Here is an 18,343-nt window from a genome sequence, read left to right on the forward strand (position 1 = left end):
TTGAACGTTAAAAAAAATCCCTTTAAAAAAAAAAAGGTTTAACAATTTGATTTAAACTGACCTGCCCTCCCGCAGACTGGGTTGGAGGGGAGGGCTCACGCCTTTGCTGTTTGCACAGACAAAGGCTTTATTGTAAGGCCCAAACCCCAGGCCTGACACGGCAGACTTCTCCTTGTAGTCGAGGAATAAATGTTTACATTCGGTGTTGCCATCCTCCGGCCTCTGGCAAGAATGCCGACAGCTCCGTGCGCGTTCTCGGGCAGAAAGGAGGGGAAGGGGTCCTTGGCGGGTGGGAGCCCACCTCCACTGTCAAGCTGCACTACGAGATGCTCGTTGGCTGTTGCTTAAAATGGCATCAAGAACATATTGTCAGTCCCAGCCTCTGAAGCATATGTGATCTGGGCATTTCAGACGTTGGAGTGATTATAGACAAACAGCCGGGCTCATTCGGGGGGCCCGCGTTTTCCGGCATCACTACATTTTGTAGAAGTCTCCTCTTGACGTCATTTCATGAAAATGTTCAGCAAAGACAAGGGAGCCCTTTGAAAACCCAGACTCTTTCCCAAAAAAATGCCGCAAGAAGGAAAGTGAGAGCCAAAGGTCAAAGGCTGAGCAAGAATGTGTTTCTCTATTTTTCCTGTTTCTCAAGCAGAGAGGAAACGCTTAGGGTTACGACATTCGGGTCATCAAGACCCTCTTCAGCCAGGTCCAGGAGGGAGACGTGCTTCCCTCTGCTTGCAGCTGAGGACCCGGCTCTTGGGCTGGTCCCAGGTCGGCGCGTGTAACTTCAAGGGAGTTGTCGTCCACTCCCTTGAAGTCTGGGAAATGCATGCCTGATTCGAAGTTGCAGCCCTGGAGGGGAGACTCCTCGCTCTCTCCCCCAGCCCGGGCTGCTGCTGAGTTGGCGGCCCTTCTCCTGGTTGTGGGTCCAGCTGCTCTCTGATTGTGCCTGGCTCCTGCTGCTCTCCTGCCTGCAAGGGGCGGCGCCAGGCCTGTGATGGGAGCCTGCTGGTGCCTCCGGGGACAGGATGGTCACCTAGTAGGCTCTCAGCGAACATCTGCTGCTCAGTGTACATGGAATCTCCACTTGGCTGCAGAATTCATGGGAATTTAAGGGTGAATTCAGGCAACTGAATCCTTTTAGCTTTTCCTTCCACTGTCCCAGGGTTCGACTGTCCTTCCTTCCTTCCTTCCTTCCCTTTCTTTCTCTCTTTCTCTCTTCTTCATCTCAGATCTCCTTACCACAATGTACTGTTTGTTCTTACCCGTGTTCCTCGCTGCCAGTCCTGCAAAGACAAATGGCGCAGAGAATGAATGGACTTTGGGTCAGCGCTGCCTTGCTTATGCAGCTTACCATGCACACAAACCTGGGTCTGGGCCTTCAAGAAGCCGCCCTGCCCTCCAGGGACCTCCAGTCTGTTCAGGGGAGCCCAGTCTCCCCGAGGAAACCTGCAGACAAGCTCCTTGTGGTGGGCTGGCAGAAGCCACCGGCTTCCCCTGTTCCAACGTCCCAGGAATTTCAGCTGTGTTCACTGAAGGCTACTGGTGGTAGTGTGGGCTTAGCCGGTAGATGCACGCACAGCACACGGAGAAAGTTCCAGCAATTCCGTTTATCAGTGGCTGACTTTGGGCAAGTGATTTAAGCTCTCCATGCCTATTTCCTCAATTATGGGCTTGGTGATAGTAAAACTGTTTTTACGGAATTGCTGTGGGAACCAGGTGAAGGGGCTCAGAACAGTAGGAAGTGCACGTGGAGGGTTGCTGGTCGCCCTTGCTACTGTCCCTCTTACTGTCATCCTCCGCACCACTCCCCGAAGTCGGAGGTTTTCTAGCATGTGGACTCTGAAGGGTGAGGCACTGAAAGCAACTACAGGAATCCCTGTCCCAGCTCCTGACCTCAGGCTGGACAGGCTCGTGAGCTCACAGACCAGTGCCTTCCAGAAAGATTCTCGAAGGACACGGAACCACTGAAACGGCTCCTGTGTCTTCGTCCTCTGGATACAGTCGTCTCGTCTGGAAGTCAGATGTTTGGAACCAGCCTCGTCAGAAGGTGCATCCCACGTGTTCCCGCCCAGGCTTCCTGCCTGTTGGAAACCGGAGAATGCGAGGATACCCTCCATCCAAGAGGCAGCACTTCCAGCAGATTCCTGGAGAATCTCTGTCCGAGCCAGGAGTTACTGCACATTGTCTGCAGGAGAAATGTGTGTGATGTGCCGGGCACACAAGAGGGCTACAAACACATCTAGCAGAGGGATTTTAACCTCATGGGGGTGTCTAGGAAAGGCAACGACTGATAAAATGTGGTGAATGCTGGGAGAGAAGCAGCCCAAGGAGGGATAGGGAGGCAGGAGAGTTTCACCTAGTTCTGGGATCCAGAAATGCCAGGCAACAGGTACCAGGGGCACTAGTCATCCCTGGGCTGCTGGGACCGGGATGGCCTCTGGCATGGGGTTTCCTCTGAAATCCGCACCCCTTTGCTCCAGGCCAGGAGACATCAGAGTGATGGAGGAAGGCTCTGCTCTTTGGGGAAGGATCATTTGCAGGGCCATAAAAACCTGAGATAGGAAATGCACATTTTTAGCTTTGAGCATTGAGGAAGCTTGGGTGATCTGGCAGAGGTTGGAGTCCATTTCATAGCTGTTCCCACCCTGAGAAACCAGACGGCCAGTTTTTCTTTAAAGGATTGAACAATGTGGGGCACCTGGGTGGCTCAGTGGGTTAAGCCGCTGCTCAGGTCATGATCTCAGGGTCCTGGGATCGAGTCCCGAATCGGGCTCTCTGCTCAGCAGGGAGCCTGCTTCCCTCTCTCTCTCTCTGCCTGCCTCTCTGTCTACTTGTGATCTCTCTCTGTCAAATAAATAAATAAAATATTAAAAAAAAAAAAAGGATTGAACGATGTACCCAGCCCAGTCCAGCCTAACGACAGACACAATGACCCTTGGTAAATGTCCATGCCATGACCCCATGACTCCATGACTCTATGACTGCCTCCAGTGAATTTGGGTTCTGTCATGAATGTGCTCATTTAAAACAGGGACTGCATCTTGCTGTTTCCCCATAAATCACTACCACGAGAAAGTTCCTCATGATGATAACTTTTGAAAAAACATGCACTTCCCGAACAATCGAGAGAGATCTGCAAGCCAAGGGGAGGTCGATGAAGAAGAATGAGGGTCTTTGGCAAGCCCTATGGCTCCATCACGTCAGACCTGCCTCGCCTGTAAGAGAAAGGATCTGGTATTGGCCAAAGTTGTGACTTCTCTTGCGACTGTCCCTTTGCTTGCTAGCCTAGCCCGCAGCAGGTGTCTGGATAGGAGAGAGCCAGCTGACATCTCCATCCGCTCCTTCCTGTCCTAACCTGTCCCATGTGACCAGCAGATGGATTCTATGGGGCCCTGGATGCCGAAGAACCTACAAGAGAGTGTTTTCTTTCTTCTCACTTTTATATACTTACATTTGACTAATTCGTCTGTCATTACAGACAGGCTTATTTTGAAAACTCAGAAAACAGAGAGGAGCAGCTAGAAGGAAAGAGACATCCCTTAGTGATCACCAACGTTGGGTCTTTGCTGTGTATCCTTCCAGATGATTTTACGCATTTGTTTTCCTTTGTTGTTGTTGTTGTATATAAAGTGGGATTGTACTTCACATGCCATTTTATAATCAAGGGCTTAATTTAATGTATTCTTCTGTATCCTTTTTGATGAGTGCAAAACAATTGTAGAACTCTACTATGATTTTTTTATTCAGTTGAGTCCTGGGGGTGGCTATTTAGATGTGTGTGTGTGTGTGTGTGTTTGCTCCTCTCTCTCTCTTCTGATGTGGGGACGAGGCTCGTTGTCTTTGGCTCATAGAAGGTGACCAGAGTTCTCTTTCTGAGAAGGAAAGTGACTGTCTTGGAATCAGTGGCATTGTTTCCTCAGACCTAGTAGGCACCGGGAATGTCTGCCTTGGCAAACTCCTTACCACCCCCGAAGGCGTCTCAGGTGCATGCATGGGTCAGAGGTGGGGACAGGACAAATGTGTCCCTTCACTCATGCATGGGCCCTTGTCCGTGTGCACGTGAACCTGTGTGCACAGATGTCTAGGGGAAGTTCCACGGTTCTTCATCCAGATTTCCAGTGACTGAATTCAGACCATCCAGACATCCAGAAAAGGGTGAAAATCTAATATAATTGGCCTCTTCAGGCACTGTCCCAGCTTTTGGGGGGTCCCCTATGGGCGTCACACATCCTCCTGTGTCATTTTTGACGAATGCATAGGATCCAGTTCAAAGTGCTCCCATCCTCCCTGTTTTCTGCTCCCTTCCACCTTCATCCCATCACACCTTCGTCCTTTTCATTCATTCCCTCCAGTGCTTCCTCCATAATCCTTTCCTAGGCTGTGGCCCCTTTTCCTGGAACTAAAAAGTCACCCATTCTAAGGCCGTCAGAATCTTCTTGACCTCTGATGTGAGCTGGGAACTGCTCACCCCTCTGCTGCTTTCAGCAGCTGAGAGGGATGCTGGTGGGTCAGTGGAAGGAAAAGGGGGAAGGTCATCAGGAGGTTTCACTTCTGAGTTGCAGTCTGCTTTTTTTTTTCTGTTATTCGTTACTTTTCAGCCCATCCATCCGTCAGTCCGTCCGTCCATCCATCCATCCATCCATCTGTAATACTCTGTGTATCCATCCCTGTCATCTAGAATGATGTCTGCATAGTGTATTGTTCATTAAATACTCATTGAACGGAAGCATGAATGAATGCATGAATAAAAAAACAAGAGGTCTTGAATTTGGAGAGTTTACTTCCTATCAACAGCCCACAGCAGGACTCCCCGGGAGACATCCCCTGCTGGCATTCCTTGTAGACCTTATTCTGCTGAAATGGTGTCTCAGGACCTCCTCATCGCACAGAGCTCTCTTTCCTAATGGAGTTAACATCCGGCCTCACTTTCTCCACTGAGATCCCTGTCTCCCCACCCCATTTATCCCAGCCCATGGCCACAGGCAAGGAAGAGGGCCATCTAGTTACACTTCTGTTAACGACACTTGGATGGACATCATTTTAGCGAAATCTTTGTACACGTTCTTAATTATTTCTTTTGGTTTAGTTGCTAGATGTGGCATTGCGGGTTAAAGGAAGGTGCACATTCACGAGTTTGTTGCCCAGTTGCCCCATCCTTCGGGCTTATCATGTCACATTATTACCTCCCCAACACACACAAGTGATACCCGTGCCCCTTTCCTTATATTCTACCAATACTGAGTATTATTTAGCAAAGTGATATCAATTTGATATGGAAAGTGTCTCATTTTGCTTTTCATTTCTTGAGCTTAACAGAGATGTATATCTATATTTTATATGGTTCTCGATCTCTATCTTTTCTCTCTCTATCTCTCTATATATCTTGAATGGAATGTCTATAGTTCTTCTTTGGTGAGTTGCTAGTTTATGCCCTCTGTGTGGTGTCTTTTTGAGTATTTGAATTTTTCTTTTGAATTGTAGGGTCTCTTCATACATCAAAGATATTAACTCTTTGTCTTGTACATATCTTGTAATTGTTTCTTCCAAGTTTTTCACTTGCCTTTTAATTTTGTACATGGCGTTTTTTAATGAGATAAAGGGATTTACGTGATCAAATCTTTTAATCTATTCCTTTGCTGTCTTTAGTGTCATGTTTTGAAAATAATTTTTTACCCCATTATTGTATTAATATACTCCTAAATTCACCTTCTTATGTATTTATGGTCTTATTTTTAAGTATAAATATTTAATCCATCAAGCCTGTATTTTGATATATATTATCAGGGCAAATTTTTGTATACATACATTACACACATATATACATATTCATAATTTGCTATTATGAAAGATATTTTAATTAGCAATAATCGTGCCTCAGATAAACCTCATTGGCTACAATACTGCCCCTGCTCAAAGCTTATGAAAGAGATTTTAAAGTTGTACTTTCCAGCTGATACACAGAATACATAAGAGAACTATTTTTTATATAAATAAAACAAGTCTTGAAAGTCACGTCAGAGAAATAGAGAATGAAGAGTGAAGGTTGTATTTATCTTCCCACCTCCACCCCAATTCTAGTGCCTTCCAAAGAGGTAAGGATTTTCAGCACATTGGTGTATCTCTATCTGTATATATGTAAATGCATAAGGATATAGGAGTGTGTGTGGTTTTGTTTTGGTTTGTTTTTTGTTTTTGTTTTTGTTTTTATTTTTTTTGTTTTTCACAAATACAGGGAAATCTTGTATGTGCTGATTTACTAGTAGCCTTTGTACATTTAAGAATATAGAAAACTATTTAATTCTCTTGCACCTCAACAAAATACTGTGACATGAATATAGCATAACTTATTTCAGTATTTCCCAGCTGGTGAATGATTGTAACATGCCCACACTTCCTCTAGTTAGAAAAATGTTGTGGTAAATATTCTGGAACATACCTGTGTATTTCTAGGATACAGATACCTATAAGTAGCACTGTTAGGTTGGAGGGTATACACGTTTGAAATTGTCATGGCTATTGCTGAAATGTTTTTTCTCCTCATTGTGCTTATTTGATTTTTAACATTATTTTTTTTTTTAATTTTTATTGTTGAAGTACTGTTGACATACAACGTTAGGTTAGTTTCAGGTGTAAACATAGTGATTTGACAATTCTGTACACTGTTCAGGGCTCACCACAATAACTGTAGCCACCCAAAGAAAAAGAAAACAGTAATCTGAAAAGATATATGCACTTCCATGTTTATTGCAGTATTATGTACAATAGCCAAGACAGGGAAGATGGAGGTTTTGTGTTTTTTTTTTTTTTTTAAACGGGGTACTAGTTTACATATCCACAGATAGTGTGTGAGAGTGGCCATTCTCTCACACCTTTGCCAGCAGTGTGGAAGTAAAGATATAGTTTTTGGCAATCTAAGACACTGAAAGTATTTTAATTTTATGTACATTTCCCTTAGCATTTTCACAAAGGTATACTTTCCATTTACATGATTTCCTCCTTAAATGTCCTCTTCATATTTTTGCACATTTTGCCCTATAATTTGTTTCATGCCCCCATGACGTGAAGGAGGTCTTTATATATTAATGTCCATATTTTTTTGTGGCAGAAAAACTTCAAAAACTTTTCTATCTTTTGATTAATGGTATTGGAATCTTCTAAGGACTATGAAAAAAATCTCCTATCTTTTCATCAATAATCTGGTAGGGTGGTTTTTTGTTGTTGTTGTTGTTGTGGTTTAGATTTATTTATTCATTTTTTGAGAGAGAGGGAGGAAGGGAAAGAGAGAGAGAATAGAGAGAAAGAGCAGGGGGAAGGGCAGAGGGAGAGAATCTTCAAACAGACTCCCTGCTGAGTGGGGCTCAATTCTATGACCCTTGAAATCATGTCCTGAGCAGAAACCGAGAGTCAGACCTCAACTGACTGAGCCACCCAAGTAAGTGCCCCAATGGCCTCTTTTTTTTTTTAATTTTTTATATTTTATTTATTTATTTGACACACAGAGAGAGAGAGAGAGATCACAAGCAGGCAGAGAGGCAGGCAGAGAGAGGGGGAAGCAGGCTCCCCGCTGAGCAGAGAGCCCGATGCGGGGCTCAATCCCAGGACCCTGAGATCATGACCTGAGCCGAAGGCAGAGGCTTAACCCACTGAGCCACCCAGGCAAACCCCGCAATGGCCTCTTAATTTTAAAACATTTTTGTGTGAAAAAATTTGCGTGAAGTATTTTTCTAAAAGATGACCTATTGTCCCAATACATTTACTGGCCCATCTATTATTTCACTGTGTATTTGAATCAGCTCTATTGAAACCATGTGTCTCTTTGGTGGTTCTCTCTGGCCCTTTGACTTATTTGTCTACTTTTGTGCACTGCCCACTATTTCAGTCATATTATTTGACTATATTTTGATTTGATACTGTGCATGCTATCTTTTTATTCTCCTTTTGCAAAACTTATTTGACAACTATCACATTTTTTCAGATAAATTTTAGAGTTCCCTTGCTAAATTTGATCTCACTGGCAAGTTGACTTGGATTTATAGATTAATTTACAGAATCATCTGTCCATCTATGAACATGGTATGCCTCTTCATTTTTTGCAGGTTTTATTTTATGTCCTTCTATAAAGTTTTTGTCTTTTATTTCATATTCATATTCATTATTCATAATATTTCTTATTATATTTACTTCTGAGTATTTAAAATTTCCTCTGATAATTTATAAATTTTTTTAGTGTATAAGAAAATCATTTTCAGTATATTGATTTTTAATCTCTTACTGCACATTTATTAGTACCAACAGTTTTGCATTTTATTCTTGGAATTTTTTATGTATAGTCAGTTCTGGCTGCTATTCATGGAAGTTTTGTCTGTTCCTTGCCAATAATTATATCTCATGTTTTCTTTTTCTTTTTTTAAAAATCACATTGTTTGCTTTGGCTAAACCTTCCAGGACAGAGTTCTTGTTGCTAGCTTTGACAGAAATGCTTTTGATATTTTGACATCAAACGTAATGTGTGATGAAGGCCATTTATGTTTTTGTAAATTAGGAAAAAAATGCTGAGTTTTATCATGTGCTTTTGGGATACTGTTGATATAATATGGTTATTCTCTTGGAAGATACTACTATAGTGAATTTTCAGATTTCCTGTTGTTGAATGATTCTTGAATTATTGAAGTAAACTCTAGTTGTTCTTTCATGAATGGTTAATATACTGCAAGGATCATTTTACTAATAGCTTATTTCAGATATTTACATTGATGTTAATAAATAATAGTGTCCTATAGCTTCTGTAGGTAGTAGCTCTAGTAGTAGTAGTAGTAGTAGTAGTAATTATTACTACTAGTAGTATTACTATTAGGAGTAGTAGTAATAGTAATAGTGATATCTATTGCTCCTCCCAACTCCCCCAGGTCCTCCCTCCCCTTCTTTTTCCTCCTGCTCTTTCTTTTCCTTTTCCTCTTCTTCCATCCCCTCCTTGCCCATCTCCCACCATCCCCTCTTCCTCCATGTCACTGAGTGCCCGAGTAAGTTGGAGGTCTGCTCCTCCTGCTTCTCTTCCTCCTCCTCTCCCTCTGTTTTCCACTGTGCTGTTCATACTACCACTATCCCAGTCCCAGAGAATCTGAGGGGTTTTCTGTGCTTTGGGACAGTTTATAAACACAGAGATAATCTATTCCTTTGAAGGTCTGGTAAACTATGAGCATAAAACTGACTGGGACTTTTTTTTAATGTAACTGTTTATTATCTTTTAAATTTCTGCTACAGTTACTATTTTATTTAACTTTTCATTGAGTCATATGGGATCCTTTTTTCTAGATAGTTATTCATTTTGATATAGATTTTTAAGTTCAATAGTATGAAGTCATTCCATGTTCCATTCTAATTTTCAAGTCTCCTTTGTACCTGAAATTATTTCCCCTTCTTCAATCCTAATGTTGTTTGCATTTTCTCTATTCTTATCCATATTGCCCAGTTTATTTATTTATTCTTTTTTGGTCTTTTCAAAGAGCCAGCTTCTCTGTGACCTTTTTTTTTTTTTTTTTCTCAGAAGTTTAGAGGAGGAGGGTGTTCTATATAATTAGTTTCTGCTGTTATTTATTTAATTTCTTTAGTTTTATTTATTTTAGAAAGGGAGAGAGAGCAGGAGTGAGGGGGAGGGGCAGAGGGAAAGGGAGAGAGAGAATCTCATGCAGACTCCAAATTGAGCTCAGAGACTGACAAAGAGCTCAATCCTAGGATCCTGAGATTATGACCTGACCCGAAATCAAGAGTCAGACACTTAACTGACTGAACCACCCAGGTGCACTTCTGCTATTATTTTTATTAATCCCTTCCTTCTACTTTCTTTAGGTTTATTTTTATGTCTCTCCCCAGCTTCCTGAATTGGAGGCTTTGTTCATTTGTTTTCAGGCCTATTCACTTTCTAATCATTACATTTCGGGTTATAAAGTTTCTTTGGAGTACTATTTTGGCCCTTTCCTGGAAATTATGTCTTCTATCACTTTACTTTTAATTTGAACATGTGTGTAATATGACTTCTGTGTTTTGGAATTTATTTTTGTATGTGTGGCCTACAACAGTGACATTTCTGAAATGTTGCATGGGTTTGTGGGAAGATTTCAAATTTTTGTTAAATATGGAGTTCTGTCACTGTATTCTTATTTTAAAATTTATTTTCAGAATCTCCTTTTCCTGTGATTATTTGAGGTAAGATGTAATAGTTTCCTGATGGATTTTTCAATTTTGCATTTTACATTATCTTGGGTTTTGCATTATTATATATCTTAAGCTTTGTTGTGAAATTCACTGAAGCTCGTGACTATGCTGGTTTCTTGCGATTTTTAGTAGATTGTGGCCTTTTTATGGATATAAAAATGCCTCTTACTTATTTAATATTTTTGCCTTAGATTGTATCTTTTCTGATACTAATATCATAATACCTACTTTTGTTTTGCTAACATTGTCTTTTCCGTCTCTGTATCTTCAGCCTTCATGTGTAAACTGACTCTCACAAAAATAGTATAAAACTGGGGGATTGTGTACATATATTTAGCCTAATCAAATATCTGATATTCTCTCTCTTTTAGACATGATTTTAAGCCATTAATGTTTATTAAGTTTACTGACATGTTTGGTTTTATTCCTGCTATTTTATGTTGTCTCTTTACCATGTTATATCAAGTTTTGTTTATTCTTTTCTCTCTTTTATTGTATGAATTAAGTTTTCTCTTTTTTTAAATTTAGAAATTATATACCTGGGATCTAGTCATATAGTGGTAACCTTTAATTTCTAACATATACATTTAAATTTGTGTGTGTGCACATGTGCATGCTTGTGTGTGTGTGTATGAATGCACATAGACACTCAGGATCCATTTCCTCCCTTCAACAAAACAAGAATCTGAACATGCTTTCACTTTTTATCTTATCTGTCATCTCACCCCAGTCCACCCCCTTTCCTCTTCTTTTTAGGTTAAAATGATCTGTGATTTTAATTCCAGACTTTTTCTTAACATTATGCACTATGCATTATTTAGATTTAAATATAAATTTTAACTGATGTTTTGTTCACCCCTATTTTAAAATCTTGTTTCCTCTGTTACATTAAATCTTTCAGGGAGAGAGTCTGACTCCTTTCATGTCTGAAAATATGTGTTTTTTTTTAAAGTCTTGCACTTTGCCTGGGTGACTCAGTTGGTTAAACGTCTGACTTTTGATTTTGGCTCAGGTCATGATCTCAGGGTCATGAGGTAACACTCCCACATGGGCTCTCTGAGCTCAGTGGGGAGTCTCCTGGAGATTCTCTTCCTCTGCCCTTTCCCCCACTTCCACACTTTCCCACTCCCTCCTACTTGCATTCTCTCAAATAAATAAATTGTAAAATAAATAAATAAATAAAACCTTGCACTTGATGCAATGTATAGGAGTCTAGGTTCAAAATAACTTCTCTCAGCCCTGTGACAATATATTCCTTGATTGTTTTGAAACATCCAATGTTGATGAGAAGTCCTACAACAAACCCATTCTGACTCCTTTGTGGGTAAGCTGTTTCTTTTTTCTTCTCTCTTTTCATTTCTTTCTTCTTTCTCTTTCTTTTTAACATTCTTTTTCTTCTTCTTCCTCTTCTTCTTCCCCTTTCCCTTTCCCCTTCCCCTCCTCCTCCTCCTCCTTCTTCTCTGATTGCTCTGTCTCCATGTAGTCATTTCCCTCTTAGGGGAACAATATTCTCTTTATTCTTTCTAAAGATACTAGTTAGAATTTTTAATTAAATTGTCCCATTTCTAAATTATTTTTGTTTCTTTTGGTTTCATCTTGGTTCTTCTTTTTTATGTGTGTTATTAGCTTCCCTCACATTTTTAATGCGGGTTTTCAGTCATGAGTGAGGGCAGCTGACTGGTCTTCCTCCTTGCCTCTGTAGTTGTGTTATGCCATGGGCTTCCCCCATGTTTGTGACTCCTCACTGAGTTGCGCTCTAGGACAGTCAGACTCCAATTTTCAATGTGCGTGATGGGTGAGGCAAGCAGAAGGGGAGGGAGGCTGGACTCACCTGCCCACCCACCCCCCCAATCTCCACCACAAGGGCAAGAGAACAAAAAAGCAGGCCTTCCCTCTGGCAGTGGGAGACTGGAGTCCCTTCCTCTTTACCAAGGCTGCCCTTCCATTTTGTTCTCCACTCTCTCAGAAAGTACTTTCAGCTCTTCTCTGCTTCATTTCAGGGCCCCGTTCTCATTCTAGGACACTGTTCAAGTCAGGAGTTTCTTGCCCTTGCAGGATTGTATTTGGGGCCTGGCTTTGGGGATGAGGTTCTCTTTTGCCACCATATTTTTATTCTGAGTCAAGTTTCTCTGGATCATCTCATTTCTTCCAAGTTGTTTCTCTGGAGTATATTCGAAGCTGTGTTTTTGGTCTACTCCTATTTATCTGATCCAGTCTATTTTCCATCTTCTGGAAATACCTCAAAATTTCTGGCATGCTGGTGCCCCCTTCTTGTTTTTTAATGCCATTAGGGAATTATCCTACATGGAAAAAAAAAAAAAGCTTTTGTGTCATTTCCCAGGTGTTGGGTGGCAGAGGAGAGTAGACATTGCCTTGTTTGCTGCCCGGATACAATCAATCACTGCTGCTTTTATTTAAACTTTGGCTTTCCAGGTTTTAAGAGTCAGTGGGATTTATTCAGGTGATTAAATACATCATAAGAAAGTAATGATAGTATTTTCTTATTTCCAATATTTGTGGTTCTTATTTGATTTTCTTTGGTCATCGCATTGGCTGGAACTTCTGTACCAATATTTTGAATTGTAGTGACAGCGTCTTGACACCTTTATTTTGTTTTTAATTTTGATGAAAACACCCCTAGTATTTTACCACCAGCCATTTTTTAAATTAAGCCTTTTTTTTTTTAAGATTTTTTTTTTTTAATTTATTTGACAGACAGAGATCACAAGTAGGCAGAAAGGCAGGCAGAGAGAGAGGGGGAAGCTGGCTCCCTGCTGAGCAGAGAGCCCGATGTGGGGCTCGATCCCAGGACCCTGGGATCATGACGTGAGTCGAAGGTAGAGGCTTTAACCCACTGAGCCACCCAGGCACCCCCCCAAAAAATAAAAATTATTTTAAGTATAGTTAACATCCAGTGTCCTATTTGTTCCAGGTGTACAATGTAGTGATTCAACAACCCTATACATGACTCAGAGCTCATCAAGACAATCCCCTTCACCTGTTTCTTCCATCCCTCCCCCCCTCTTCCCTCCCCTCTGGGGACCACTAGTTTGTTCTCTATAGTTAAGTGTCTGTTTCTTGGTTTGTCTCTGTGTTTTCATTTTGGGTTGTTCTGAAATAGAAATTTTGATGATCTTGTTCTTATATCACTAGGTATTTTTTTAAAAATCAGAAATGAACATTCAATTTTGTTAAAGACTTTTTTTTTTTTAAACAATCTGTCATAATGATCTCATGGATTTGGTTCTCTGGCCTAAGGGTGACTAATTGCCATACCTTCACAAATCCATGAAGCATTCCTGTAGCAAGGACACCATCCCCAGTCTACTTACCATGTAGCACCTTCTCTCCCTCTGGAGACGGCGGCCTTAGCCAGGTTACGCTCCTTCATTATTCTCCCAGAGCTGGGAGTAGAGTGTAGATGAGAAGAAATTAACTTAATGGCCTTTACTCCATTGAATCTAAACAGTAGGCACTCAGTAAATGATTGTTGAACTTAAGGGAACTATTTATTTAGTCTTGCAGGGTTTGTTGTAAAAATCTAAATATCCCAGGAGAGAAGCTACCTTGGGTTTGTGTCCATTTCCTCATGAGAAAACACCTGGATTTGTCCAGGTCCATGATACTTTGGAACATCTACTGTAGCCTAGGCACAGAGCCAAGGGGATTGGCAAAGACAAGACATGGGCAGCTCCTCTGAAGCTGTCAGGCGGGCTCAGGTGGGAATGGCTTTCGGTGACAGCGGACCAACTCGGTAGGTCCTGACTCCTTCATTCAGTCATCCCTGAAGTGCCACTTGCTGGGAATCACATTTTAATGAACATTACTCAATTAAAACATTTCATCATTCTCAAGCTCATTCGTTTAGAATCTTATTTATTTCATCCCAATCCAAACTTTTTTGTTACCTAATTAAAAAAATTATTTCCTTATTTGGGGAGGAGAGGGGAGGAGGAAAGAATCTGAAGCAGACTCCATGCGGAACGTGGAGCCCAAGGGGGGGCTTGATCCCACCACCCTGAGATCATGACCTGAGCCGAAATCAAGAGTCAGACACAACTGACTGAGCTACCCAGGCGCCCGGCTAGTTACCCAATTTAAAAAAAAAAAAAAAAGTGTTGAAAATTGATCCCTGCTACGTGGAGGTGGGTTTTCTTTAGCTTTCTTTTCAAAGATAAGTTTTCTTTTCTTTTTTCTTAGAGAAACAAGGCATGCCCGTGAAATAATTTGGAAAATACACTAATAGTGTTCAGAAGAAGTTCCTTTCCACCCCCCCAAAGATAACAGTTTATTAACATTTTGTTATATTTTCTCACATTGTCTTCTCTCTCTCTCTCTCTTTTTGTTTCAGAATTGGAATTATACTGTAATTATAGTTTTATGTTTCACTTAAAATTATATTATGAACATCTTCCCCTCTTCTGAACTATCTTTCGAAAGCCTGGTCTGAATGCCGAGCCTCTGTAGAGCATTGATTTACCCGCCCCTGTGCACACGCGCGGACATTTAGGGTCGGTTCTGTCTTTTGTTACTGTAAGTAACGTTCTGTCTTCATCCTGGTCGTGTTCTAGGTTTGTGAGAGGGCTGGAAAACCAACTCATAGGTCATACGTATTTTTGAGACTTTTGATATACGATGCCAAGCTGATTTCAGGGAAATAGTACCAGTTTATGCCCTTCCAATGCCCCATGTCAGGACGTCCCTTACCTGTTCTGGCAGCGGATACTGTCCTTAAGCACACGCATGTGCGCATGTGTCTACTTTACAGGCGATAAACGTCATTTCTGCTGTTTTAAATCAGATTGCATCCAAGACAGGGCACATAAAGTACACTTGGGCAGTGAACAAGAAGGGAGCTGGTGATGTCAATGATCCAGCAGTGTGGGGACAGGCAGGGGGCGGGCAGGGGCATCGTGGAGAAGGCACGGGTTGGCCTGCGTCCGAGAAGAGGCAGCGCGTTTCCTCCCCTAGTGTGCTCACATCTGGGGAGGCTTCCGCGTGAGGTCCCGCTCACCGCAGCTCGCTCCATCCAAGTAGGACTCCCGACGTGTCCCTGCTCCTCGGTGTCCTTGCCAGGCACAGAGAAGCCATCAGCGACCCAGGGAGCTCAGTGAAGAGGAAAGAAAGCGGAGCAGAGCAGGGACAGAGTTCTCCAGCAGGCACTTCTGGGGACTGGAGCAGAGGCCAGCCGGGGATGCCGGCCCCAAGATGAGTCACAGCCTGGTGCTTGCAGGAGCTGGGCACCAAGGGTGCTGGGCATCTGCGGAGCCCAGCCTGCACGTGACACTCCCAGGGATGTCACGGGGAACTGCTTGCGAGTGGCTGAGAACAGAATGTGGCTTAATGCTTTTAACAAGTTAATGTTTGTGCTCATGGGTTCTGTGCACATTTAAGAATTAATTAAATCCTTTAAGGAAGTCATTTATGTTTGAGACGAAAGAAGACACTCAGGGGCCAAAACACCCCCAAGAAGATGGTCCAATCACCGCTCGAGCGCCTTGGCATGGCCCCGCAAGGCCAACTTTCCTGCACCCCTATCCACGGTGTTCTCCAATATCTTTAACCCGTTCTTCCGTGAGGCTCCCGAGGAGGCATATTAGACTCGAGTTATTTCCAATTTTGTCTAAGGTATCTCTATCCAATGCAGTTTCTTCAAACTCTGCAGCGTGGGATTCAAAATCTCTGAGCATCATCAAAGTCTTAGGAAAATATATTACCAGGAAGTAGAGCTGCTACTTGTGTGTTAATTACAACAAGCCCGGCTGCTGCACCGATAATCTCCAGCGTCAGAAGCACCAGCTCAGGCAATAGCAGGAAAAACAAAATCTTCCTTAAAAACATCCTAAATTCTCATTTGCACCCTTTGAGGAGAAGGTACGGTTCGTTGTGAAGCTAAATCCCGTCTATTTAGTTGTTCTTACACAGATTTCACCAATATTTGAAAGGTTCCTCTCTTGAAAAAGAAAAACAAGGTGGATTTTCAGGACCCAGGCTCAGAACGGCTGTGCTGTTTTCCGAGGCTTTATGTTTCGGAGAGAACTCTATGGCTGACCCGTTGGGGCCAGTCTCTGGATGTAGGGAGAACTTGACTGCGCTTAATGCAAATGTGCCGGTTATACGTGTTTGGTTTTTGGTGGATTTCACTGTTTTTCCTTCGCTTGCAACCTGAATCAGTGTTTTGCCCCAGATGGGAGTCTTCTCTCCTATGAATGTCAAGGCGAGCAGAGGCCTCTCATCATTGGCTCCTCAGGTACTGAGGTCCTCGGGGAAGGGCAGCCACCCGCCCGGCCGCAAGGGCTAGGAGGGGCGAGGGTACCCGTCCTCCCTGAAAAACGAAGCAAGCTTCTGACCCAAACAGCATCTTGTGGGCTTTGGATGAGGATAAAGGTCAGAGACAGGTAGGGGGAGGACCCAAGAGGCAGAGAAGGGAGGAGTAGGTCTATTTTCAAATTAAGACTTTCCTATAATGGGGTGGAAAGGTCCATTAATTCCTATTTGTTCAGAACTTGTTAAGGAGATCCTTACCCCCGGTGATCTGAAGGTCCTCGCCAGTAAAGGAGGGGCTGTTCTGACCTGGAAGAAGCTGGCTCCTGTGGGTGGTGCGAGGACCCCTATGTAAAAATTACCTGGGTCACAGAGTGGAGACAACCATGTGGTGTGCCTCAGCTCTCCAGGAGGAAGCCCTGTTGGGGTGTGTGTGTGTGTGTGTGTGTGTGTGTGTGTGTGTGTGTGTAGCGCCCTGTGCCTTTGTCAGCCTCCCTCTGTAAGAGAGAGCAGGCCTCAGGCCAGCGCCTGCGGCAGGCAGCAGGATCAGCCAGAATTTAATAACATTGTTCTCATTTTATTTATTTTTATAATTACCTTTAATTTAGAGCAAGTGATACAAATTTCCATTTAGGGTAATGATATAGTTTCCTTTTAAATGCATTAAAGTAAAAAATAGTGAATTAATTAAAAAAATATTAGCAGGGGTACAAAAACATGGCAAAAACCTGAAGGTGGTTTATGACAGAGAGCTCCCTGGCAAAGAGCGTCAGGCAGGCGATCTGGGGACACCTGCGACTGGGACTACGGTCTGGAAGGCCCTCTTAAACTACTTTTATTTTACTTCTTTCCTGAGATGCTCCTGGAAAGTTTAGGATTTGGGGGATGCAGGGCTCTGCAGAAAACCCGCAGAAGATGGGGTACATTGATTCTGGAGGTTTAAAATTGATTCAAGTCTCGGGAAAGTTCAGAAAGATCCCCAGATAGGGTCATCTTTCTCCTCATTAGGACTGTTAGTTCTTTAGGTCTTTTTTTGTTGTTGTTGTTATTTTAAGATTTTTATTTATTTGACAGAGAGAGACATAGTGAGAGACGGAACACAAGCAGGGGGAGTAGGAGAGGGAGAGGCAGGCGTCCTGCTGAGCAGGGAGCCCGATGCAGGGCTAGATTCCAGGACCCTGGGATCATGACCTGAGCCGAAGGCAGATGCCCAACAACTGAGCCACCCAGGCGCCCCTGTTATTTTCTTTAGAAAGGACTAAGAACATCTGACAAACCTAAAGGCCCCACTATCCGAGTGAAAGTTTACCAGGTACCACCCAGTGTTATGATGGATCCTATTTTTTTTTTTTTTTCCTCTCCCCTCTCTCAATTCAGAGACCTTCTTGCAAGACTGTATTCTTTGAGGAACCCTTACTGCACTCTCTGCTCTCAGTTTTGGGATCAGGCCAAGACATGTTCCCTTCTAGAAGAGACCAGTGCAGGCTCATCTCCACCGTCCTCATAGTAGCTAACACGGAGGGGACACCCACACACCCATCCACGTACACATCTGTCCATCCCTCCGTTCACTCCTCCACACATCATCCATCCATCCGCCCACACATCCATCCGACTCTCCGTCTATCCACCCCTCCATATGTCCCAACACACATCTGTCCACCCCAACATCTATCCATCCCTCATTCTGTCCACACATTCATTTATCTCTGCATCCCAACTGCTTACGATTTATGAGGACTATTCTGTATACTTCTTTATTTTTTTTTTAAAGATTTTGCTTATTTATTTGAGAGAGAGAGGTGGAACACAAGCAGGGGGAGTGGGAGAGGGGGAAGCAGGCTCCCCACTGAGCAGGGAGCCT

General features: G+C 42.7%; 1 protein-coding gene and 1 pseudogene across 7 annotated transcripts in view; one reads left to right on the top strand and one right to left on the bottom strand.

Moving 5' to 3' along the window:
- ZNF536 (zinc finger protein 536) overlaps positions 1-18,343 on the top strand; it is a 424,494-nt gene that overhangs the window by 154,315 nt on the left and 251,836 nt on the right. The window lies entirely within an intron of this gene.
- Positions 5,790-5,921, bottom strand: LOC125090088 (uncharacterized; annotated as a pseudogene).

The sequence above is a fragment of the Lutra lutra genome, chromosome 17 (assembly GCF_902655055.1).
Source record: "Lutra lutra chromosome 17, mLutLut1.2, whole genome shotgun sequence".
Lineage (NCBI taxonomy): Eukaryota > Metazoa > Chordata > Mammalia > Carnivora > Mustelidae > Lutra > Lutra lutra.